At 45.1% G+C, this 25,633-nt stretch overlaps 1 pseudogene across 1 annotated transcript in view; it reads left to right on the top strand.

Moving 5' to 3' along the window:
• The first annotated feature begins 1,057 nt into the window (after positions 1-1,057).
• LOC309548078 (lamina-associated polypeptide 2, isoforms alpha/zeta-like) overlaps positions 1,058-25,633 on the top strand; it is a 587,917-nt pseudogene continuing 563,341 nt past the window's right edge. The window contains exon 1 of the transcript in view: positions 1,058-1,810. The product of the transcript in view is annotated as a lamina-associated polypeptide 2, isoforms alpha/zeta-like (transcript). The remainder of the gene's footprint in view (positions 1,811-25,633) is intronic.

Below are 25,633 nucleotides of genomic sequence, written 5' to 3'. Positions count from 1 at the left end.
CCTCCCTCCTACCTCCCTCCTTTCTGGATCATTTCCTAGGCTTTACATAAGTTAAAGTTATTGAATTCAGGTATGTATACCTCTGTAAGGCCGCAGCAGCACGTATAGATGCCCCTCTGGCAGCTTACAGCTCCATTCTCCAACATTTCCTGATCCGAGGCACTGCCTCCTCCTTGCTCAGTCACGGGATGCTTCGGCCACCATCTTGGATGAGGGAAAAAGGGCGATTGCTCTTTTTCCCTTTTAAAAGCTACTAATTAAAATGAAGTGGTTCCTGGACCTCCTCCCCCACCCCTAATTAGTATCCTTAGTATATTTAAGCAACCTCAGGGAGCAGTTCAGGGCCATATGGGGAAATGGAAAGGAGGAAATAGTTCTTCCTTTCCACCAGTAATATCAGGACAAATTCTTACTTGTTCCTTCTCGCTCTCTTTTCTTATCCTTTAAGCTGACCCTCCGGCCATCCTACCATGAGCCATTCATCCCGCAATCAAGATCCTCCCTGCAATAGGTATGTGACCAACTATCGGTAAGTAAAAAAAAAAAGAGTGCACGGCTGATGGAGATATTCATTCTGTTCTTTCTCCAGTCCTGCACACTCCAAGAGATCTGGAAAATCCTCCAGACAGCGTGAGGACTACAGCCCGGATCAAAGATCCCGATCATCTCGGCACAGATCCCATGACAGGTCAAGGTCATGGCACCTATACCGTTCTCCTTCACCTCCTTCCCGCTCCTCAGGGAAGAAGTGCTGGGCCTGCGGAGGTACCCCGCTTCCGGACAAACTAGTCTGCAGGAGTTGCCTTAGGGAATACGCGGCTGACCGAGAGTCAGAGAGCCAACAAATTGCTGACCTTCTGAAACAGACAATGAGGGACTCCCTCTGGCCGCCTTGGTTCCCGCTCAGACACTCACACCGGGCACCCAGAATCAGCAGGCAGTTTCCGAAGCACCAGGCCCGTCATCAGCCAGCCCTCTCCTACCTCCTAAACCCCGTCAAGAGGAACACTCAGAGGAGTCGGAAGAAGAATCGGAACCTTCAGGGTTCAGCTATACGATGAATCCTTCCTTCATTCAAGCGGTTAAAACGGCAATTGATTTGGAAGACGCAGAGGAACCTCCTCAAACATCTAAGAGATATTTTCCTTTTCTCAAAAGGAAACAAATTGTTTTCCCGTTGATGGGAGAAATCAGGGAGGTAATCCAGGATTAGTGGCAGAGAACAGACAAAAAGTTCTCTCTAGGCCGCCTCAACAAACTGTATCCGCTGGCAGAATCCGATTCTCAAATGTTGAATTCCATGCCGGAGGTAGATGCGGCTGTAGTCCGTCTGGCCAAAAATGTCACCCTCCCTTTGGATGACTCTGCCGCCTTCAAAGATCCCCTGGACAGACGGATCGATTTAGACCTCAAGAGAGGCTATCTCGCGGTGGGGGCAGCATGCAAACCAGCAATTGCACTTACCTCAGTCTCAAACGCTATCAGAACCTGGACGGATAACGTTGAGACAGCCTTGCGACAAAACATCCCCAGGGAAGATATAATCAAGGCACTAGAGGAGCTCAGACTATCAGCGGATTTTGTTGGTGAAGCAGCCATCGACACAATTCACTGCTCAGCCAGGGCTATGCTACACTCGGTTATGGCTAAAAGAGCCCTTTGGCTAAAACCCTGGGCGGCCGACATGACGTCTAAGCAGTCATGGTGTAAGATACCTTTCAATGGTAAAGCTCTTTTCGGAGAAAAACTAGACCAGGCTATCTCAAGAGTAACGGGAGGAAAATCAGGTCTTTTACCTCAAGATCGAAAGGTGAGAAATCCTAGAGCTCATACAGCAAGATTTCGTCCAACTAATGTCAGTGATTTCAGAAACCCAAGACCTCACAGAGACGGTAGAAGACCAAAAAAATGGGATAGAAAAAGATGGGGCTTTACGGGCCAGTGGGAGTAGAAGGATCATACACAAAACCAGTTTATATAAAACAATAACATTTTATTGAGTCAAGGATAAAAAACATGGGCAAACATGCACATTTTCACACGGACAACATGAAAAGAAATTCATAAAATCAATCAATAAGAGTCATTGGAAATATAGAAACACATCCCGTTAGGGAAAAACCAAAAGCCTGTGTAGGATGGAGAATAGGTCTCAGAGTGGAAGAATGCGGTCGATGTAGGTCTCCAGCAAACGCGTCGGCTTTTGGTTTTTCCCTAACGGGATGTGTTTCTATATTTCCAATGACTCTTATTGATTGATTTTATGAATTTCTTTTCATGTTGTCCGTGTGAACATGTGCACGTTCGCCCATGTTTTTTATTCTTGACTCAATAAAATGTTATTGTTTTATATAAACTGGTTTTGTGTATGATCCTTCTACTCCCACTGGCCCGTAAAGCCCCATCTTTTTCAATCCCATTTCTTTATTACTCATATTAGGGGTAAGGGCCTATCTACACGGTACCTTTGTTTGTGACGGTAGAAGACCCTGAAGGGGCACTAATGCCTCGTTTCCACTGAGCGGATCGATTCGGGTCAGTTCGGTACGGTACGCTAATTTGAGTGTTTCCATTATGAAAGTGGCCCATACAACCGAACCAAACCGCACCATTCCTGGTCCTGCTTCAGATGTAGGGTCATAGGAAATGGTACGGTACGGTTAGGGCGGAGCTACTGGCGTCACACGATAGATTCCACTGATTGGCGGACAGGAAAACTTCAATGCTCAAGTCAAATGAAAGAGCAAAACAAACACCTCATTTGGTGTAAACCCTGCATGGTCCCTGGTGGCCCGACTTGCAGTGGAAACGCTCACCTGAATAGACCGGACCATTGTAACCATTCCAAACTGTACAGACCCGAACCGTTCCGCTCAGTAGAAAAAGAGGCATAAGTCTACCTTCCTGACTTCCCGTAAAAACAGAACCCTATCGGCTCTGCAAGAACCCGCTAAGCCCTTTTGACGCCAGGAGTGCGCTGGACCTTCAGGTGGGAACAAGATTGCGATTCTTTCTGCCAAAGTGGGTCCAGAATTGTCAGGATCCCTGGGTCCTGTCTACAATTCATTCAGGGCACTCCTGGAGTTTCTGTCATCTTCCTCCTCAATCCTTATTTCAAGAAACAAGAATTCCAACATCGCCTCAGAAGGCTCAAACCTTACTTCAGTACATAAAATTGCTTCAGGTACAAGGGGCAGCTATTCCAGTGCCAGCTACAGAGCGCTTCACAGGGTTTTACTCCACTCTTTTTCTGGTGCAGAAGAAAACAGGAGACTGGAGACCTGTCATAGACCTGAAAAGGCTCAACAGGTATATAAGTCTGGAGAGCTTCAAGATGGAGTCGTTGCAGACGAGCAACCAGGATGGTTTCGGTCGACTTAGAAGATGCCTACCTGCATGTTCCGATCAATCCAAGATTACAAAGATTCCTGAGGTTTGTGGTAGGACAGACCCACCTGCAGTTTCAGGTTCTACCTTTTGGTCTCTGCACCTCACCTCGGGTGTTCATGAAAATCCTCATCTCAGCGCTGGCACTGTTACGGGAGAGAGGCTTACGAGTACACCACTACCTGGACGACATCCTCCTCTTAGCCAACAACCCAGCACAGCTCCTTTCCCACAGGGACATACTGCTACGGTCCCTAGTGGAACTAGGTTGGCTCGTAAAACATGCAAGAGTCATCTCGTCCCCTCCCAACAGATGATCTATCTGAGCATACTGTTCGATACACAGAGGGGGACTGTGTCATTGCCCCTCCAGAAGATAGAGGTCATTATGAAAAGAATGAAGATGGTTATGTCAGCCCACCAGATAACGGCATCCCAGTGTTTGAGCCTCATAGGCACAATGTCAGCGTGTATTCCTGTGGTTCCATGGGCCCATTGGCACTTAAGATATTTTCAGACGGGCTTCCTGTTGCAATGGAAGAAACTGTGTCTCTCTCAGAAGATTCTTCTATCCAGCTTGATGCGCAGGAGCCTGCACTGGTGGACGAATTGGAAGAACCTATCCAATTCTCGTCAACTGGGCTCATTCCCCTGGACCATAATTATGTCCGATGCCAGTGGCCTAGGCTGGAGAGCTCACTGCGGGGAAGTCAGTGTACAGGGGAGATGGTCCTACCCCACGAGGGGGATAGTCTCGAACATCCTAGAGATGAGAGCAGCCTTCCTAGTGCTAACATCATTTGCTTCGCTGATACAGGGTCAAAGAGTAGTGCTCCGTCTAGACAATAGGGATGATCGAACGGTTCGGGTCCACCATCGGTTCGACCCGAACATTGGGTGTAAGAGGTTCGGCCGAATTTAGAACTTTTTGCCCAAAAAGTTCGGAATTCTGCAACCAGAACCGCCCAAAATGCAATGCTTCAGGAAATGGGCTTTAAAAGCCCGTGATTGGACCAGAACCATTAGCAAAAGCCAATTGAGGGGGCAGGAGAATGCTAGGAATGTGATTGGAGTGACTAGGGGGTCCCTAGACCAATCATTAGTGAATACGCCCCCCAGTATATAAGATCGCCCCCGCCATATTCCTAGCATTGTTATACTGGACATGGAAGAGAATGGAAGCAGTTCTGTTAATTTTACTTTAAAAGTGTCATTTAGCTATTTTTAGTGTGAGGAAAAGGATATCTAGTGTAGTTAGAGTTCTCCTTTACACTTAAGTTAGCTTCAAAAATTGAGTTTCTGTAGGGAAAGTGTTAAGTGTAAGGGGACCGTAGTGTAGTGTAGGGTTAACTGGCAGTGACTGCTATGGCAGGGTGACAAAACCCTTCCATAGCAGGGTGACCGCTATAGAGAAATGATCATTTCTCTGAATAGCTTCGTAACTGGAATATGGCTTCTCACCAGCCAAGCATTTTTTATGCTGCAGGGGCTGCCACTGCCAGTGCTTTTTTGAGGACATGTTTGATGTCAGACATGACATCTGAACATGTGTATAGGGGGTATATATAGACATATATGTCTGAATATATACCCCTAGACATATATAGGTGTGATAGTAGCAGAAATAAATGCTTGCGCTAATGAAATCATTTACAGGAATATATTTCTGCTACTATCACACCTATATATGTCTAGGGGTATATATTCAGACATATATGTCTATATATACCCCCTATACACAGGTTCAGATGTTTTGCCTGCCTCAAAAGAACCCAAAAAAATGACAAAAAAACGCTAGCGTCCAAAAAAAAATGCCCAGGTGTGTTTTTGCTGCCATTTTTTGGGGGTTTTTGGGGACAGGCAAAACATCTGAACTTGTGCACAGTACCACTATACACAAGTTCAGATGTTATTCCTGACTGCAAAGAACCCAAAAAAATGCCAAAAAAAATGCTAGCGTCCAAAAAAAATGCCCAGGTGTGTTTTTGCTGCCATTTTTTGGGGGTTTTTGGAGGCAGGCAAAACATCAGAACTTGTGCACAGTACCACTATACACAAGTTCAGATGTTTTTCCTGACTACAAAGAACCCCAAAAAATGCCTGCTATTAAACCGGGAGAGAAGCTAACTACCTGTCCTGAAAGAAAGTGTTCTAATACAAACGATCTTTTTTTTTCTGGTTCTGGACATGCTACAGAGCTGAAACTTCACATGTACACCTTTTAGACCCCCCAGATCTGAAATCCAAAAAATCAAAAAATCTCTTTTTTTTTTTTTTTTTTTTAATTTTTTCAATAATTGGCTTTTTTTTAATCAAAAATGACAATTTTTAAGAACTTTTTTTGTGTGATTTTGTGTCTGGTGGGTCTAAAAGGTGTACCTGTGAAGTTTCAGCTCTGTAGCATGTCCAGAACCAGAAAAAAAGATCATATAGGTGTTAAAGTTAAAGGAGGGTCCCGACCCACATCCCTGTTCTACTGAAAAATTATCTTTTTTTTTTCATGGTTCTGGACATGCTACAGAGCTGAAACTTCTCTTTTTTTTTTTTTTTTAATTTTTTCAATAATTGGCTTTTTTATCAAAAATGACAATTTTTAAGAACTTTTTTTGTGTGATTAATAGTTAATGGGGCATGACCCAGAACCCTGGGCACTTTTTAGGGGCGTTTATTGGGTTTTAGGGCTTAAAAATGGTGTTTTTTGATTACCGAAGTTCGGGTCCCATTGATTTCAATGGGGTTCTGAAATCCGGGCCGAACTTTCGGGAAGTTCGGATGTTCTGGCCGAACCGAACTTTTCAAAAGTTCGATCATCCTTACTAGACAACAGAGCAGCAGTCCCCTACCTGCAGAGGCAGGGAGGAACCCAAAGCAGATCTCTGCTCAGGGAAGTGGAGCCGGTAATACTTTGGGCGGAAAAAAATCTCGTAGACCTGAGAGCGGTTTACCTCCCAGGCAGCACAAATTCAGAAGCAGACAGGCTGTCAAGAACATTTGTGGACTTCAACGAATGGTCATTACATCCCCACATTTTCAGCCAGATCTACCAACTCTGGGAAACCCCCCAGGTGGACATGTTTGCCGCAGCGGAGAACACAAAGCTAACAAGATTTTTCTCTCGCTACCACATCCCCAGGCGGAGGCAGTGGACGCCCTCTCATGCCCGTGGGAGTTCAGAACAGCATATGCCTTCCCTCCTCAGCCGTTGATACTAAAGTTTCTTCAGAGGCTCCTGAGGGAGCATGTACAGATACTGGCGATCTTACCATTTTGGCCGAAGAGACCTTGGTTTGCCCTGGCCATGTATCTCTCGATGAGCCCTCCAGTCAGAATCCCCCCCCTTCCCTCACCTTCTATCTCAAGGGGGACTGACCCATCCATATCCCCAGAAACTGGACCTGCGAATATGGAACTTGAGAGGAAGAGGTTTCAGGCCTTAGGTTGTTCCTCAGAGGTTATAGCTACCCTAATAAAGGCCAGAAAGTCATCCACAAATGTGGTATATTCAAGAATATGGAACAAATTCTTATCCTTGCCACGGGACGCGGGGTAGATCCAGCCTCGCTCTCCACAACGGATATAATCAACTTCCTCCAAACAGGTCTCGACCTAGGACTGAGCCTAAGCTCGTTAAAAGTACAAGTAGCAGCCATTTCAGCCGCAACCAACAGGAGATGGGCAGAAGTGATAACATTTCTCAAGGGAGTCCTGAAAATCAGGTCACCGGTAAGGCATCCATATCCTCAGTGGGATCTGTCGGTGGTTCTGCAAGCCTTATCGGATAAACCTTTTTCCCCTTCAGAAGATACGTCACTGTGGAACCTGACCCTGAAGACCACGTTCCTGTTGGCCATTACTTCAGGGAGAAGGATTTAGGAGCTACACGCCTTGGGAATAGGTGAGGACCACATCTCTTTCTTCCCAGACAGGGTGGAACTGCGCCCTCTGCGTGGTTTTACGCCTAAAGCCACAACCCCGTGTCATCTCCTGGAACCCTGGGCATTACCGGTATTTTTGGATACGGATTCAGGGGCATGTCAGGATTCGGACCTCTCTAGAGTTCTAAGGGCCTACCTGGAATCTGCTAGATCCTTCAGGAAATCTCAGAGACTCTTGGTGATTCCCTTTGGCAAAAACCGAGGAAAAGAGGCAACCAGCAGAACGTTAGCCTCTTGGGTTGTAAAATTGATTAAAAAAGCTTACAAGTCGACTAACATGGTCCCTCCGGTGCGGGTGAATGCTCACTCAACTCGAGAAGTCTCGGCTTCTTGGGCAGCAAGGGCTAACGTTTCCTTGGAAACAGTATGCAGGGAGGCCACCTGGTCTTCTCGCCACACATTCCTGAGACACTACCATATCGATCCAGGTGCTCTCACAACGGTGGAGTTAGGAAAGAGAGCAATCCAAGCGACAATGTCTATAACCAATTAAAATACTTTAAGTTCAGCATTATCCCGACCGTCTGAGCTAGTTATTTATCACCTGTATGCTGCCATGGAGGCACCAGGAAAACGGAAAATTGTATCATATTTACCGTAATTTCCCTTTCCTGGTGCCTATCCATGGCAGAATACGCTTGGTATTCTATATTACTGAGAATGATGGGATAGGGGGCCAGGTCTTCTTTTATGCTATTCACTGGTCCTGAGGGAGGAGTCGAGGTGGAGCTCTATCCCCTATATGCTGCCATGGATAGGCACCAGGAAAGGAAAATTACGGTAAATATGATACAATTTTCCGTTTTAATGTCTTGGTCGGGACATCAGCTTCGGCTGCGGCCAAAGACATACATAAATTGGTATCAATACTGAGAAGTTTAGCGTGGTCCCTGCATAAGGCTGACACGCATAATTGTGATGCGATACCACCTTTTTTTTTTTTTTTTTACACCAAGTCAATTCTACCCAATCTTTCTTCATCCATTGGAAAAAAAAAAAAAAAAGAAAAGCTTATTTAACCACTTAACGACCAGCCACGTAGATCTACGTCGGCTGACTTTGAGTGGTTATACCGGGATGATGCTAGAGGCATCATCCCAGTACCGTTGTTTGAAGCCGACGGTCGGCTTTCCGTCGGTAATGATCGATGTGGCTCGGGAGCCGCTCGATCGTTACCCGGGGGGGCGGGAGGGGACGTCCGCCCCCCTCCCGCCGCCTTCCGCGGCTTTGCTCGGGGCTCCCGTCCCACCGGGAGCCCCGAGCACCCAGCCGGCGCATCCGCCGGCTGGATGGAGTCCCGATGAATGCCGGAAACGGCATCGATCGGGTCTCCGATGACGTAACCCGGAGGCGGCATCCATGACGTCACATCCGGCTTACTGTGCTGCAAAAGGCGGCAGATTTAAAAAACGGCTGTATGCAAAAATGCCGTTTTCGGCGTTTTGCATACAGGGAAGTGTACTGGAAGGGTCTAGGGTCTTTTAGACCCTCGATCCCTCCATAAAGTGTACCTGTCACTACATATTGGTGTCACAAGGGATGTTTACATTGCTTGTGACAGCAATAAAAGTGATCAGATTTTTTTTTTTTTAAAAAACCTGTAATAAAGTTAAAAAAAAAGAAAAAATAAATAGGAAAAAAAAAAAAAAAATTTAGCCGCCCCCGTCACCGTTAGCTCGCGCACAAAAAAAAAACTTATACGCAAGTCGAGCCGCAAATGAAATCGCTGTTCAAACCACACATGTGAGGTATCGCCGCGATTGCCAGAGCGTGGGCAATAATTTAAAAAAAAGAGCTACACTCTAACTATAAACTGGTAACCGTTAAATAAATTTAAAGCGTCGCAGATTGAGATCTCTATTGACCGTAGTTTGTCCCCATCCCACGGGGGGGCGCAATTTTAAACCGTAACATGTTTGGTATCTATTTACTCGGCGTGACATGTTCTTTCACAATATACAAAAAAAATGGGCTAACTTTACTGTTTAGTATTTTTTAAAATTAGTGAAATGTGATTTTTCAAATTTTTTCCAAAAAAATGGCGTTTTAAAGACCGCAGCGCAAATACCGCGTGACAAAAAATTTTGCAATGACCGACATTTTATTCTCCGGAGTCTTTGCTAAAAAAATATATATAATGTTTGGGGGTTCTAAGTAGTTTTCTAGGAAAAAATACTGGTTTTATTTTGTGAACAAAAAGTGTCCGAAATAGGGCTGGGGGTAAAGTGGTTAAAAAAAAAAAAAAACTCATTTTGAGGGCCGTTATTATCAGTATATCACTTCAGAATTTTTATTAAGAAAACTTGTTGTGGAAGATGAGATGAAGACTTTAACCGGTGGATGAACACCTATGGCTGACCTTTTGCCGTTGATCAAAGCTGCACGGTGGTATTGAGCCAGAGGATGTGTCCAGATAGACAGTGCGCTGTTACAAGTGTGTGTTTGAGGAGAACATTATGATAACTGATAGTGAAATAGCCGAAGACTTGTAGGTATGGCTGAAACTTAAATAGCCTTTTCGGTTTGCTTAATGTAATTGGGGCTTAGAAGAAGCCATCACCCTCTCGTTGATCTATATCAGTGGGCTGTCACTGGGGGCTCATTCAGTTCTATTTACTAAAACATAAAAAGAAATGTCTTTATGGTGCAAGTAGTGTATGGGTAACCTCCTCATAACAAAGAAAAAAAAAAACACTGGGATGCATAACCATGAGTACAATAAACCAGTCATTATCAGATATGTCAGTGGTAGATTCCCAAAAGCTTCCTTTGACAAGATGCAGCTCCTCTAGAGGGATGGAAGAAATCTCTGAATCAAGACATAAAAACACACACAGCGGAGGGTGCCATCTAGGTGCAGCATCAAAACATTTATCGTATGATAAAAACTAGTGATCAACCAATATTGTTTTTTTTATCACCCATACCGATATTTTGGGCAATGCATATCGGTATCGGCCGATATTGGCCGATATTTTCGTGCATTACATTACTTTACAGGTACTCTTGTGGAGGGATCTGGGGGTCTAAAAGACCCCAAACCCCCTCCTCTGCACTTAAAAAAAAAAACTTGGCGTTTTGAATGTTTTTATTTGGCGCCGAGTACCCGGAAGTGATGTCATTAATTCACTTCCGCGTTTTTACATGTAGACCCGATCAGAGCCGAATGCTGCTTTGATTGGGTCTTCTCTTCGGCGGCCATGCAGGATGGTTGCCCGGGTCTCCCGGTGGAACGGGAGACCCGGGCAAGCTGCGGAAGGCGGTGGGAGGGGGGACATCCCCTCCCACTCCTTGTAATAACAGGGGAGCGGCTTCTCAGCCGCATCGGTTTCCATTACAAGACAGCCGACCGTTGGCTATGGAAGCCAAGACCGGGTGATGCCTCTAGCTGCAGGCATCACTCCGGTACAAGCACTTTTCCGAAATATCAGTAACCTCTGAGGCCGATTCCGATATATTGGGGAAACTGCAGATCGGCCCTCGATATATTGACTTTGTCCATAATTGCTCGATCTCTAATAAAAACAAAATGGTTGGAGGTAGATTTTAAAAATGCCAGACACAAAATATAATGTAAAAATCTATTTTTATTATAATCATTAAAAATATTATGTAGAACCCTCCTAGATAGGTGCTAGGTAGGTAGTGTATATTTGCTCTGCCTGCTTATCAGGAGAGTGACAGGTAAAACCTAGTGGCTCTTTCTGCTTATCAGAGAGCAGGATTTCTAGTCAGGCCTGTTACATGTGTCCAGGGTGTGATTCATCTGGGCTGAGGGAGTGTCCCCACTGTATCCACTGTATCCAATAGGGAGGCCTGTTGGACAGATGAGGAAACCCAGCCAGTGACACACAGACTTTTTTGGCTATCTCAGTGGGCTGGCACAGACCGTGGTGCATCCTGGGATAGGCTATAAAAGCCAAGGGCACATGTGACAGGGGGTCTTTGGGTGGGAAGCCAAGTCCCAGAAGGAGAGTACGGCTGTTTCTCCTTCTGCAGCTGGGAAAGGTGGTCACAGGCAGCCGGCCTGGTGACCCTGAAGGTGTTGCTGAACGCAGAGGTCCTGTGGATGCTGACAAGTGTAATTTGGAGGCAACGGTGACTCTGGAAAAACAGTGTCCATGAGTACAGAAGAACTTGCCCCAGGGGTCTGCCAGGAAGGGGACCACTACAGAAGCTAGGGTCAGCAGACAGGCGTTAGCACACTGGTGTTGAGAGGGGTGCCAGTTACAGGACCCTGAAGAAAATAACTAAAACAGGAACCTTTAAAACTATCTTCACTTCAGTGGCAATGTGAAGCAACGACCTTGCCGCACACTACAGCTAGCTGTCCTCAAGATTGTGCATAGTTCATAGTTGGAGTATCCCACTCATCCCTTCTCCTATCCCAGTTCTCAATAAAAACACAAAAATCAACATCCCCTGGGTTGATTATTGACTGAGCCAAGGACTTTCAATGCTGTTTGTCTGCTATCAGTTGCTAAGGGTAACCCAGGGGAATCCAGAAATCGTAATTCTCAGCAGTCCTCTAGGAGGCAGTACTACAATTAAATCAAATAAAAACATCTATAAAGAAGTTATCCATACAGTACTGTTGCAGTATGTTCATCTCTACATGTTTCACCAGACTATGGCTTCTTCAGGAGATTTTGCTAGAGTATTGCATAACAGTTAACTACAAAAGAGCAATATATTAATACACAAATCTATCAATACATGTCAATAGATCTACATTAGAACAACAAATCATGGTATGTGCTATTCAGATAGATCCGGGTAATTAAAACCCATAATATAAACGAGCACACTACAGGGCTTTATTTCAGCTGGAACTTGGTGGAACTCAGTTCCACCACCTCTGGCTTAGGCCCTCTGCTCCTTGCTCACCATTATAATGGTAAACACAGAAGTCCGACTTCTGTGTTTACAAGTGACAGCTTGTCTCCCAATGGCTCTCACAGAGCTGATCTCCTGAGCGGACAAGGGAGATGCAGGTGCAGAGCAGATCGTGGAGGGTGTTTGTCTGGGGGGAGGTTGGTTTTGGGGTCGTGATTGAGTTCCTGCACCTATTTTCTGAGGAAAAAAAGCCCTGAGCACACATATTTATGGGTAAACTGGGGGGATCCCCTCACCTTGATTGCTAATATCAAATAGATGACTGTATGATAAAAACAAATTAACAACTCACATGAAATAAGTTTGAGGAGGCATGTGGAGCATAAGAAATCAGGACATCCAGGGAACCCTGTAGCACATGCATCTAGTCCAGGGATTGTACAGCACTGCCGCTGGCAGAGTAGGCATAGGAAGCTCAGAGCACTTGCCTGTTGGGTGGAGACTCCAGAGGAGCCCAGTGGATGCTGTCATATTCCTGGGGCATCCTGTGGCTTTGGTTAGATGTTTCAAGGTGCCCCTGTCTCTTTGTCAAACCTGGCTTGACAAAGAGGCAGGAACATCTTGAATGCCATAAACACAAAACCACACCCCCCAGAATGTCCCCTGGCATGTGACATCATCCATTGGGTTCCTCTGGAGTGTCCTCTCGACAAGGTAGGAAAATCCAGAGGGCTAGGAGGCACAGAAAGGAAAATGTACTTACCGGATTCTCTGCTCCTTTATGCTGCTAGACTGGTCTGTGCAGTATATTTTCCCACATGCTACAGTTTACCACTAGAACATGGGTGAGCACCAACTGCCAGGGGAGTGGAGGGTTCTGTGCTTTTACTCTCCACTAGTATAAATTAGCATGACTGCTGATAAGCTTAGGCATATTCTGACCAGGTATTACCAACACAAGACTTTGCCCCCCAGAAAAGACACACAGACTTGTTTAAGTTGGAATTAGGGCAAGGCCACAGCTTTATTGAACTTATCAACTGTAACAATATTAAATTACCACATAATGATACCAGTCATGGTCTATACCATGAGCATCATAACAAACATAGATAGTCTAATAGGCCTGTCTCCACCATCAGTGCGAGACAGGCATTAAACTGATCCCAGACTTAAACTTGAGGGCATGGCCCATAAAGGAATATCCATTGCTGGCAAGGTAAAACCGCCAATAAAGCTGTGACAACTTCTCAACGGGCGGGTGGGCAATTCTTGTGACGTTAGAATCTCCTCAGAGTGGTGGGACGTGCCCTTGCGTAGCCTCTTTTCTAGAGTTCAGGCTCCACCCCATCACCTCGTGTCTTAGTGGCCAATCCTGTCAAATCCACCTAAACTCCCCGTTTATCACGACGCCCACATAGCTGCCAAGCTTCCAGCAGTCAAGGCTCCCTTTCCCTAGATGATGGGGTCAAGGGGCCTTCATTCAACCCTTGTAGGATGCAGCTCCCCCGCATGTGAGGATTTTCAGATTTCCTGGCTGGCAAGGGAGCTTGCGGCCATAATGAAGGTTGAGTTTTTGTGGACTTTAGTTCACTTTAATTGCTTTTCAGCTCTTTTTTACTGATACAAATTTTCAAAATAACAAATATAGTAATTTAGAGGTCGGATGTTAGATAATCAGAGGTTAAGAGGTGTGTTTATGAAACATTTGCAGAGCTATTCATCCTGTGAAACTGCATGTACATTCGTTCTGAACCGGTGGCGGCAAAATGGAACATTACTAGGCTATTTTCTATCTAGGTCTAATGTTTTTTTGTGAGTGAGTAAGTGAATCAGGAAAATACTGCATTATGGCAGACAGATAACAAGCTGATGATCATAGGAAATAAATACTTATCTACTATGATCGTCAGGCCCACCTAGTGGCCATAATAGTGCATTTTCCTTATTTACTTTATTCTTTACAAATGCAAAACTTTTGACCTGGAGATAAAATAGCCTAATTAAATAGGTTCTTGCTCCCATTCGCACAGAATGAATCTACATGCAGTTTCACAGAAATGAAAAGCTCTAAGTTTTTCTTTTTTTATAAAGATACCCCTATGTGTATACTACTCTGGGTAGATAAAGTGTATGTCAAGCCAAAAAAAAGTTTTGGCTTAAAACTTTAATTAATACATTTTTTTTTCAAATTCTTAATTAATACATTTTTATGGTGGTCTATTTATAAGTCCACAGGGAGGGACAAATGAGGGGGGAAAGAAGGACGGGGATATTTGATTTGAAAAGAGTCATCATGCCTCCGTAAGGAACACTTGGGAACAATTTGTAATTGGAAACTACACCACTGTCTTTAGCTAGATAACAATCCCTAAAGTGTTTAACCACTTGCTGACCAACCACAGTACTTATACGGCGGCAGGTCAGCTGTGTCCTGCGAAAATCACTTACCTGTACTTCGTTTCGCATGACAGCTAGTGGAGGCGCGTGCGATGTCGACCGGGCACCCGCAATCACTCCCTGTGGAGACAGAACGGCAGTCTGCCAATGTAAACACGGCAGACCGCTGTTCTACCAGCAATGAACACAGGGATCCTGTGTTCCTCCTATTTAGCAACACAGGTCTCTGTGTTCATCCAGCAAGCCCATCCTCCACACAGATAGAAAGCACCCCCTAGGAACACATTTAACCTTTTGATTGTCCCTGGTGTTAACGCCTTCCCTGCCAGTGTCATTAGTAAAGTAACAGTGCATATTTTTAGCACTGATTACTGTAGTAATGTCACTGGTCCCCCAAAAGTGTCAAAAATGTCAGTCAGGGGTCCGATCTGTCTGCCGCAATGTCGCATTCCCGCTTAAAATCGCTGATCGCCGCCATTACTAGTAAATAAAAAAAATAAAAATGACATAAATCTTTCCCCTAGTTTGTAGACGCAATAACTTTTGCGCAAACCAATCATAATACACTTATTGTTTTTTTTTTTTAAATATGTATCAGAATACATATTGGCCTTAAATGATGAAACAATTAGATTTTTATTTTTTTTTTTATTGGGAATGTTTTATAGCAAAAATGGAAAATATATACTGTATATATATATATATATATATATATATATATATATATATATATATATATACAGTGGGGATCGAAAGTTTGGGCACCCCAGGTAGAAATTTGTTTTAATGTGCATAAAGAAGCCAAGGAAAGATGGAAAAATCTCCAAAAGGCATCAAATTACAGATTAGACATTCTTATAATATGTCAACAAAAGTTAGATTTTATTTCCATCATTTACACTTTCAAAATAACAGAAAACAAAAAAATGATGTCTGCTAAAGTTTGGGCACCCTGCAGAGTTAATATCTTGTACTGCCCCTTTTGGCAAGTATCACAGCTTGTAAATGCTTTTTGTAGCCAGCCAAGAGTCTTTCCATTCTTGTTTGAGGTATCTTTGCCCATTCTTCCTTACAAAAGTCTTCCAGTTCTTTGAGATTTCTGGGCTGTCTGTCACGCACTGCTCTTTTAAGGTCTATCCATAGATTTTCAATTATGTTGAGGTCAGGAGATTGTGAAGGCCATGGCCAAACCTTCAGTTTACGCCTCTTGATGTAATCCCCCGTGTATTTTGATGTGTGTTTAGGATCATTATCCATTTGTAGAAGCCATCCTCTCTTTAACTTCAGCTTTTTCACAGATGGCATCAAGTTACCATCCACAATTTGCTGAAATTGTATTGAATCCATTTTTCCTTCTACTCGTGAGATGTTCCCTGTGCCACTGGCTGGAATACAACCCCAAAGCATGATTGATCCACCCCCATGCTTAACAGTTGGACAGAGGTTCTTTTCATTAAATTCTGTGCCCCTTCTTCTCCAAACGTACCTTTGCTCATTCCGGCCAAAAAGTTCAAATTTAACCTCATCGGTCCACAGAACTTGTTTCCAAAATGCAGGCTTGTTGGAATGCATCAGGCTTGTCTATATGTTCATTTGCAAAGTTCAAACGCTGATTTTTGTGGTGAGAACATAGAAGAGGTTTTCTTCTGATGACTCTTCCATGAAGACCATATTTGTACAAGTATCTCTTTATAGTGGAATAGTGTACCACAACTCCAGTGTCTGCCAGATCTTTCTGGAGGGATCATGCAGTCAAACGTGGGTTTTGAATTGTTTTTCTCACAATCCTGCGTGCTGTTCTGTCTGATATTTTTCTTGGTCTTCCAGATCTTGCTTTAACTTCCACTGTTCCTGATGACTGCCATTTCTTAATTACATTCCGAACAGAGGATATTGACATCTGAAAACGCTTTGCTATCTTCTTATAGCCTTCTCCAGCTTTGTGAGCGTCAACTATTTTCAGTTTCAGTTTTCTAGACAACTGCTTAGAAGATCCCATGGTGCTGACTGTTGGGGCAAGGTCAGATGAGTCTGGGCATTTAAAACCTTTGAGATTGACATCACCTGGTCTTCCCAGACGATGATTGAGAACAATCCATGACACTGACAGGTTTCAGCCATGCAAAGGGGGCAGTGCATGCTATAAATTCTGCAGGGTGCCCAAACTTTTGCAGACGCCATTTTTTTGTTTTCTGTAATTTTGAAAGTGTCAATGATGGAAATAAAATCTAACTTTTGTTGACATATTATAAGAATGTCTAATCTGTATTTTTATGCATTATGGAGATTTTTCCATCTTTCTTTGGCTTCTTTATGCACATTAATACAAATTTTTACCTGGGTGCCCAAACTTTCAATCCCTACTATATATATATATATATATAAAACGGAAAATTTATATCAATACTTACCGTAATTTTCCTTTCCTGATAGAACTCCATGGCATCACACGTATGGGTAGGCTCCGCCTCCTCTCCTACCCTATAGGACCCCACTCCCATAAATTTTTGCTCCAAGCCAGGAGCCGTGTTCCATATATAGACTACTCCAGCAGATGGGAGGGAACTCCTGCTGCCATGGAGTTCTATCAGGAAAGGAAAATTACGGTAAGTATTGATATAAATTTTCCGTTTTCCTGACAGACTCCATGGCAGTACACGTATGGGAAATAACTAGCCATACACACCCGGGTGGGCAACTGCTGGTCAAACAGAAATAGGTTTAATTTGCACCATCAACAGACAAAATTTTTAAACCAAAATCAACTGAGGATAAAGAAGCAGGTTCAACACAATAGTGTGACATGAAAGTGTTAATTGAGGACCATGAGGCCGCTCTGCAAATGACATCTGGTGCAACATGAAGGGAAGCCGCCCAAGACGTAGAAATCCCTCTGGTGGAATGAGCCGTCACCACTTCCGGAGGAGCCAGTCCCTTGGCTCTATATGCCCACTGGATGGTCTGAACTATCCAGCTAGAAATTGTTCTGGAAGAAGCCCTCTTGCCTCTGTTCTTTCCATAAAAGAGAACAAATAGATAGTCTGACTTGCGAAAGGAAGCTGTGAACTTCAAGTATGTTTGAAGGACTTCGCCCACATCCAATGGATGTGTACTCTGGTCATCTTGAGACTTGAATGTAGGTAAAACAATCTCTTGGTTGACATGAAAACTGAATTTACCTTCGGATTGGACCCTAGCATAGGGACCAGGACAACCCGATCAGGAAAAAAAATGTCAGAAAAGGTTCTTTGCAACCCAGGTCACTAATTTCAGAGACACGTTTAGCCGATGTGATGGCTACTAAAAAGGCCGTCTTCATAGACAGATTCTTAAGGAAGAAGGAATCTCCATGTTCCAAAACTGTTGCTGAGAGAAACTCAAGGACTAGTGGAAGGTCCCATTTGGGGAACCTGGGTTTCCTGGGAGGTCTCATTCTTGACGCACCTCTGAAAAACTGCCGGACCAGAGGATGTTTTGCCCATGAGGTCCCCGTGAAGGCAGAGATTGCTGAGATCTGTACTCTGAGAGAGCCAACAGCCAGAGATAGGTCTAAGCCTGTCTGGAGGAACCCCAGAATGTGATGGATCTTAGGATTAGTGATGGAATCGGACTCATTAGACATGTAATCCTCAAACTTAGACCAGATCCTCTCGTAGACTTTGTTGGTGCCCGGTCTCCTGGCACTCATCATTGTGGACATTGCCGCACTTGGACAGCCAAGAGCTTTTAGTCTTTCCCTCTCAAGGACCATGCCATGAGATGTAACTGCGCTGGGCATGGATGCAGCACTGGACCCCGAGATAGAAGGTCCGACCTGAATGGCAGGGGAACAGGATCCCGAAAGCTCAGTTGGAGCAGCAGAGGAAACCAGGGCCTCCTTGGCCAAAACGGAAGAATTGCTATGACTTCTACCCTCTCTCTCCTGAGTCTCTGCAGGAACTTGAATATCACTGGGACCGGGGGAAAAGCATATGCTTTGTGGAACTTCCAGTGGTCCGTCAGAGCATCTACCCCGTAGGCTTGGGGGTAACGCCATCTCGAGTAGAATTTCAACAGTTTGGCATTGTTTGGAGAGGCAAACAGGTCTACCTCCGGAAGAATCCCCTGAGAGATGACCCACTTGAAGGTTTCTGGATGAAGAGACCATTCGTTGTTGTCTAGATTGGTTCTTGACAGAAAATCTGCCTGAACGTTCTGGACTCCTGGAAGATAAGCAGCTGATAGATTGGAAAGATTCCGTTGGGCCCATGCCATGATCGGTTTCACTTCTTCCAGAAGGGAGGAACTGCGGGTGCCCCCTTGCCTCTTGATATATGCGACTGCCGTCGTATTGTCTAGCCGTAGAAGGACCGAGGACCCTTTCACCAAGTGACGGAAAGCCATGATGGCACGAAAAGCTCTCCGAAGCTCCAGGACATTTGAGACCAACCCAAGGGTGGGAAAGTCCCACCTGCCCTGGGCCACCTCTGACAGGCAGTGCGCACCCCAGCCCGTCTGGCTGGCATCCGATGTCACAACGATCCAAGGAACGGGAACGATCGAATGACAAATTCAGGAGATTTTCCCGTTGTAGCCACCAAGACAGACTCGCCCTCATAGAGGATGTTATCCGTACAGGAGTGTCTGGATTCCCGGAGCTCCATTGGCGGAGGAAACCGATTTGAAAGGGCCTCATCCTCCACTGTGCCCACTTGACCATGGGGGCCGTGGAGACCATGGTCCCTATTATTTTCAGACACTGTGATGCCCGAAGATAAGGGGTTGACATTGCCGGTTGTATTCTGCTGCGGATCACCGGAATCTTCTCCACTGGAAGAGAGATGGTGCCTCTGGAGGTGTTGAAGAGTGCCCCCAGGAAGATCAAGGATTTTGTCGGATCCAGATGGCTTTTCTCCAGATTCAAGAGCCACCCGAATTCTTGAAGGGTGGAGATTACCTGAGATCTGTGTTGCAGAATCTGTGCTTGGTCTTGAGAAAGAAGAAGCAGATCGTCTAAGTAGTGAAACAGTCGGATCCCTTTCGATCTGATCAAAGCTACAATAGCCAGTAAGATCTTTGAAAAGACTCGAGGTGAGGTGGTAAGCCCGAAAGGGAGACAGGTAAACTGGAGATGCACTTGACCCACGGCAAAGCGAAGAAATTTTTGTAGTTCTGCTGCCACTGGGACATGGAAATAGGCATCTTTTAGATATATGGAGATCATCCAATCTTCTGGTTGCACCACTTGGCGGATAGTGAAGAGTGTCTCCATCCTGAACCTCTCTTTCTTTATGAAAGAGTTCAGATGAGTCAGGTCTATGACCGGCCTCCAAGAACCGTTTTTCTTTAGCACCATGAATAGAGGTGAATAAAAGGCCTTGAAACCTTTCTTCGGCCGGAACTGGGATGACAGCACCTTGAGAGATCAGGGAATCTACGTATGACAGAAGAATTGACTTCTTTTCTTCCACGCGAGGTAGAGCCGTAGGGATGAACCGCAAAATTGGAGTTTCTTCGAAAAACCAAACGTGACCATGAGACACGGTCTTGACGGTCCACTGGTCTGTAATCGAGGCTGCCCAAATGTGCGCAAACTGACGTAGACGAGCACCTACTCGCAACGCTTGAGCAGGCCTGATATCAAAAAGACTTTGTGGTCTCCCGACCACTAGAAGGTGTTCCCTTGTTGAACTTCTGACCTGTAGGTTGAGATCTTTTCCAATTCTTTCTGAACTCACGTCCAGGCCTGTAAGAGCGAGCTTCTCTGGATCGATCCGAACTTGGTTTGTGCTGAAATCTTCTGCGGTCAAGCAAACGGCGATCCTGAGGGAGGAAACCTGATTTACCACCAGTGGCACGGGTAATGGCACTGTCCAGTTTGTTGCCAAAAAGGGACGCACCCTCAAACGGAATCCTGCACCAGGCTTGTTTGGAAGCAGGATCGGCCAGCCAGGGACGTAACCATAAAGCACGTTTGGCCGTGACAGAAGAGAGCATGACCCGCGCCACCAGGCGAATGATATCAATGGAAGCCTCTCCCAAAAAGGCCGTTGCCAACCTTAGTTCATACACAGCCGAGCTTCTGGCTGCTTCCTCTGAGACACCTTGCAGTGTGGTCTCCATGTTATCTACCCAAGCCTCCATAGCTTTGGATGTGGCTGCAAGGGCTAGGGCTGGCTTGCAGGTCATACCAGCTAACAGATAGATCTTTTTGAGATCCGTATCAATTCGTCTATCCAGACCATCTTTAAATGAGACGGAATCTTCCAAAGGTAGGGTAACGTGTTTGACTAGCCTCATCAAGGCTGCGTCTATTGTAGGTGCAGAATCAAGATGCTTCACTTTGTCGGTCTTAAAAGGATATAACCTGGAAAATTTGGACGATAAGGAATTCTTTCTTTCAACTCCATGCCATTCGTCTGTAATGATTTCCCCCAGCTCACTCAGAAAAGGGAAATGATCCCGTTCTTTCTTGAGGTGTTTAAAGTATTTTTTCTGTTTTGCCGGGGAATCTGCTGGCTCTTCCCATTTTAATGCCTCTTTTACCGCTCTCACTAGCGGAGAAATCATGGCAAAATCAAAGCCTGAACTTTGGTCTTCTAGGTCATCCTCACTTTCAGAGGAATCCGAGAAGCGACTCGGCTGGGAAGTGCCTGGCTCTCTGAGGGAGAACTGGAGTATCAGCTGTATGACCAGACAGCCGGTTGGGATCCCAATCCCTTAAGGATTCTTGCACGATCCGCCTGACCAGGGTTTCCACTGGTGGATCTGGGACTTGTTTTTCCTTGATTGCCCGAGAATAGCAGGCATCACACAAGGATCTATCCTCAGGGACTACAGCCCTACAACCCCAGCAAGATTTGTGTGCGGGGCGGTCAGCATGGCAGGAAGACCCGCTTGGACAATCATCATGGCGTCTAGACCTAGACCTGGATCTATGGTGCCTGGATTTGGATGATGCATGGTGATGGCCTGAAGGTGATCTATCCTTTGATCCCGATGCAGGACGTTGGTCAGACCTAAAAGGGCTGAAAACAAAGGAAAGAAAAGCTCAGGCTACAGTAAGCCAGCTGGCAGACAAGCGAGAGTTAAAAGCTAAAGCTCACCTGTTGCGCAGGGACTGGCCACCGGGGGGCGGTGAGGCATCCATTGCAAATCACAGCGAGATAACCTGCAATAGGAAGGATGTAAGAACTCAATCTTACCTTCCCATAGCCGCCTTTCCCCTCCCCCATTCAAACAGGACTGACCCAGCACAGGACTTACCAAACACAGGCAGAGACACAGCGTGGGGAGGCCGCCGCAAAAGCCCACAGACATCCCAAGAATGACAGCTCCATCAGCTGTTTAAATTTCCCGGGAGCCGTAAAGCCACGCCCCCCCGACGCCACCGCGTCATGGAGGACCGGAAGTGTCGTGCGCTCATGCGCAGACCACTTAGGAACCAAGCCTCACAATGAACACCCAACTGGGAATCAGGAGGCAGGGGGAGGAGCCGAGAGCGACGGCCTGGAACGCAGGAGCGCTCCAGCCGCCATACTAACCAGGAAGCAAAACGATATAAAATATAAAGTAAGCAATACATTACCACCAATACCGACAGAAGGACCTGGAACGCTCCTCAACCGGAGACTAGCGTGTGCGTCAGGGCATAAGGGCCTCCCGCTAGTAGCAAGGACGTTTGGCCAAGCGATGCAGCCCACCTCTCATTCAGGATTTATGGCATCTTCCGGCATCATTTCAAATTGCCCGGGTCCACCCAGTAGTACTGAGATTGCTGGACTAAGGTAGAAAGGCATCATCCAGGAAAGCCACACGCCACCAGGTATGTAAGAAAACGCATCCTATAAGGTAAGACTTCTCTTGCGGAAGGAGGACAAAAAAGGAACACGGCTCCTGGCTTGGAGCAAAAATTTATGGGAGTGGGGTCCTATAGGGTAGGAGAGGAGGCGGAGCCTACCCATACGTGTGCTGCCATGGAGTCTGTCAGGAAATTTTTTTTTTCCAGAATTCCAGAGTTGTTGCTCTTTTTTTGTTTATTGTGCAATGTGATCAAATACCACCAAAAGAAGGCTCGATTTGTGGGAAAAAAAGGACATCAAGTTTTTTTTTTGGGTACAGCGTCGTCAGTTAAAGTAGCGCAGGTCTGTATCGCAAAAAATGGCCTGGTCAATAGGGGGTATTTTAACCATAGAAGTGGTTAAATGAACTTCTCATATACGAACCCTTTTTTCTGTGAATGATACCATTTAAAAAGTGTTTTGTTACATCTATTTAATACATGCAAAAAAGAAAAAAATACCAGTTGATCCTGCCAAAAAAATCAATAAGCTCACAGCTTCCCTCTGGTGAGCTGACAATGCTCCAACAAAATTTCACACATTGTTACTAGCCCTGAACACCTCCCTTCTATGCCTCAATGTTATGGAAGCGAGAAGATGTTGGTGCAATAAAAAAAAAAAAAAAAAAAGATAAAACTGGTGCAATAGTCACTAGTTTGTATGTATATTTATATAGCCAGGGTGGCAAAGAAGAAGTAATTTACAATTAGTCCATCCAATAATGGGGCTCAAAAATGTCCAGGACTCAGGGCAAGCTTCTGGTGAGGAAGTAGAAGCAATTTCCAGGACCGTGTAAAAGAAAAAGAATGGAGAGGTGCCTTGAAGTGTAGACAGATAATAACATTTATTTAGCACAGAATAGGAGAGCAATTCACATTTGAGTGATTAAACCAGGAATATAAATAGTCCACCATCCGTGGGACAACAGTCGCTCTGTACCGCTAATTTCCCCTAATGCTGGGTCTGGAAGCCTGCTGGATGTGTAGAGGGATTCAGGAGAGAGGGCCGGTCAGTGTGTGCTCCTTTGTTAAGCTGAGTGAGCTTGAAAAAAAGCGCACGCTGATCAGCTATCACCAGTGCGCATGTTCGGAAATGCAACGCCGCACGTACTGTGACGTCATCACGCTTGACACTGTGCTCCAAGAGCCTTCCAAACCTCTCTACTGGATCCTAATACACATTCAGCTGGTTTCCAGACCCAGCAGAGTGGGTAAATCAGCAGTACAGCATGACTGTTGTCTCATAGACGGTGGACTATCTATATGCCTTGGTTTACCCACTCAAATGTGAGTTGCTCTCCTATTCTGCTAAATAAATGTTATTGTCAGTCTGCACTTAGAGGCACCTCTCCGTTCCTCTTTTAGAAGGTGTTCTGTAGTACTAGGTAGAGATGGCGAACTTCCGCAAATGTTTGCGAACGGGTGAACCGCCATAGACTTCAATAGGTAGGCGAATTTTAAAACCCACAGGGACTCTTTCTGGCCATAATAGTGATGGAAAAGTTGTTTCAAGGGGACTAACACCTGGACTGTAGCATGCCGGAGGGGGATCCATGGCAAAACTCCCATGGAAAATTACTTAGTTGACGCAGAGTCGGGTTTTAATCCATAAAGGGCATAAATCACCTAACATTCCTAAATTGTTTGGAATAACGTGCTTTAAATCATCCAGTGTGTGAATACGATCAGGTATGATGTTGTATCGATCAGGTAGTGTAAGGGTTACGCCCACTTCACAGTGACAGACCAAACTCTGACAGACCAAACTCCCCATTTAACGCACCGCAAACAACCGCAAACAGTCCATTTGCAGTGGGCACAGTACAGTCTGTGGGCATGGCACTCACTGGCAGGCAACTGCAATTATATTACAGAGGAAAAATTAAATATATAAATATCACTACTTGTACTAAATTAATAGACGATGTTGTAATCCACTGCGCTTTAGGAAATACAGGTAGCACAAACCTGACAGAATAACACAAATAACACAAATTGCTGCTACTTAAATGAGTAAATATAGTAAAAAATAAAATTCATCCAGAAAAAAATGGCTTTTCATTCGAATTTCAGTAGCGCAGGGATGGTGATAACCTCTTACCAAATAAATAGGATGATAACATATACCAAAATATATGAATCAGATGTGAAAAATATAAGCATAAAATCATAAATACATAAAAGCATGAAATCACATCAATAGGAGTCCATAAAGTCCATAAAAGTCCAAGTGCATAGAGCAATGAAAGTGCAAACATGAAGGATCACAGGTGCAACTTATGGGGACCACCCTTGCTTGCCACCACCACACAGTGCTGGGAGACGTATCCGAAATTCAGATACCTATGGACTCCTATTAATGTGATTTCATGCTTTTATGTATTTATGATTTTATGCTTAAATTTATCACATCTGATTTATATATTTTGGTATATGTTATCATCCTATTTATTTGGTAAGAGATTATCACCATCCCTGCGCTACTGAAATTCGGATGAAAAAGCCAGTTTCTGTTTTTTCTGGATGCATTTTATTTTTTATTATAGGAAAAATTAAATTAATTTTTTATCTGCAAGGTTCTGTGCCACCCTATATGAGTGGTGGGCAGTGGGCACAGTACAGTCTGTGGACCTGACACTCATTGGCAGGCAACTGCAATTATATTACAGAGAAAAAATTAAATTACTTTTTTATCTGTAAGGTGCTGTGCCACCCTAAATGAGTGGTGGGCAGTGGGCACAGTACAGTCTGTGGACCTGACACTCATTGGCAGGCAACTGCAATTATATTACAGAGGAAAAATTAAATGAATTTTTTATCTGCAAGGTGCTGTGCCACCCTATATGAGTGGTGGGCACTGGCAGTGGGCACAGTTCAGTCAGTGGGCCTGACACACACTGGCAGGCAACTGCAATAATATTAACCACTTGCCGACTGCCTAACGCCGATCTACGTCGGCAGTCAGCCCCTCACAGGCAAAGTGACGTAGGGCTACGTCACTAGCTTGTGAGGGTCTAGGGAGCGAGCGCGCGCACCCGGAGGCGTGGTCACGGACCCCCCCGCGCGTGTGAACAGCGGACCCGATGTCCGCCGGTCACTCGGCGATCGGCGGGGGAGAGGGAGAAAGTCAGGCGGCTTGTGTAAACAAGCCACCGGTCATTCTCCCCGGTGTATGAAGGCTGATCATACGGTTCTACTATGTAGAACCGTCGATCACTCTTCATACATCTGAAGCCACAGCCAATCACAGTAGAAA

Source organism: Pelophylax lessonae (genome assembly GCF_965119305.1).
Source record: "Pelophylax lessonae genome assembly, chromosome: 2".
NCBI lineage: Eukaryota > Metazoa > Chordata > Amphibia > Anura > Ranidae > Pelophylax > Pelophylax lessonae.
The sequence above is the reverse complement of the archived record's forward strand: the minus strand, read 5'-3'. Positions and strand labels throughout refer to the sequence as shown.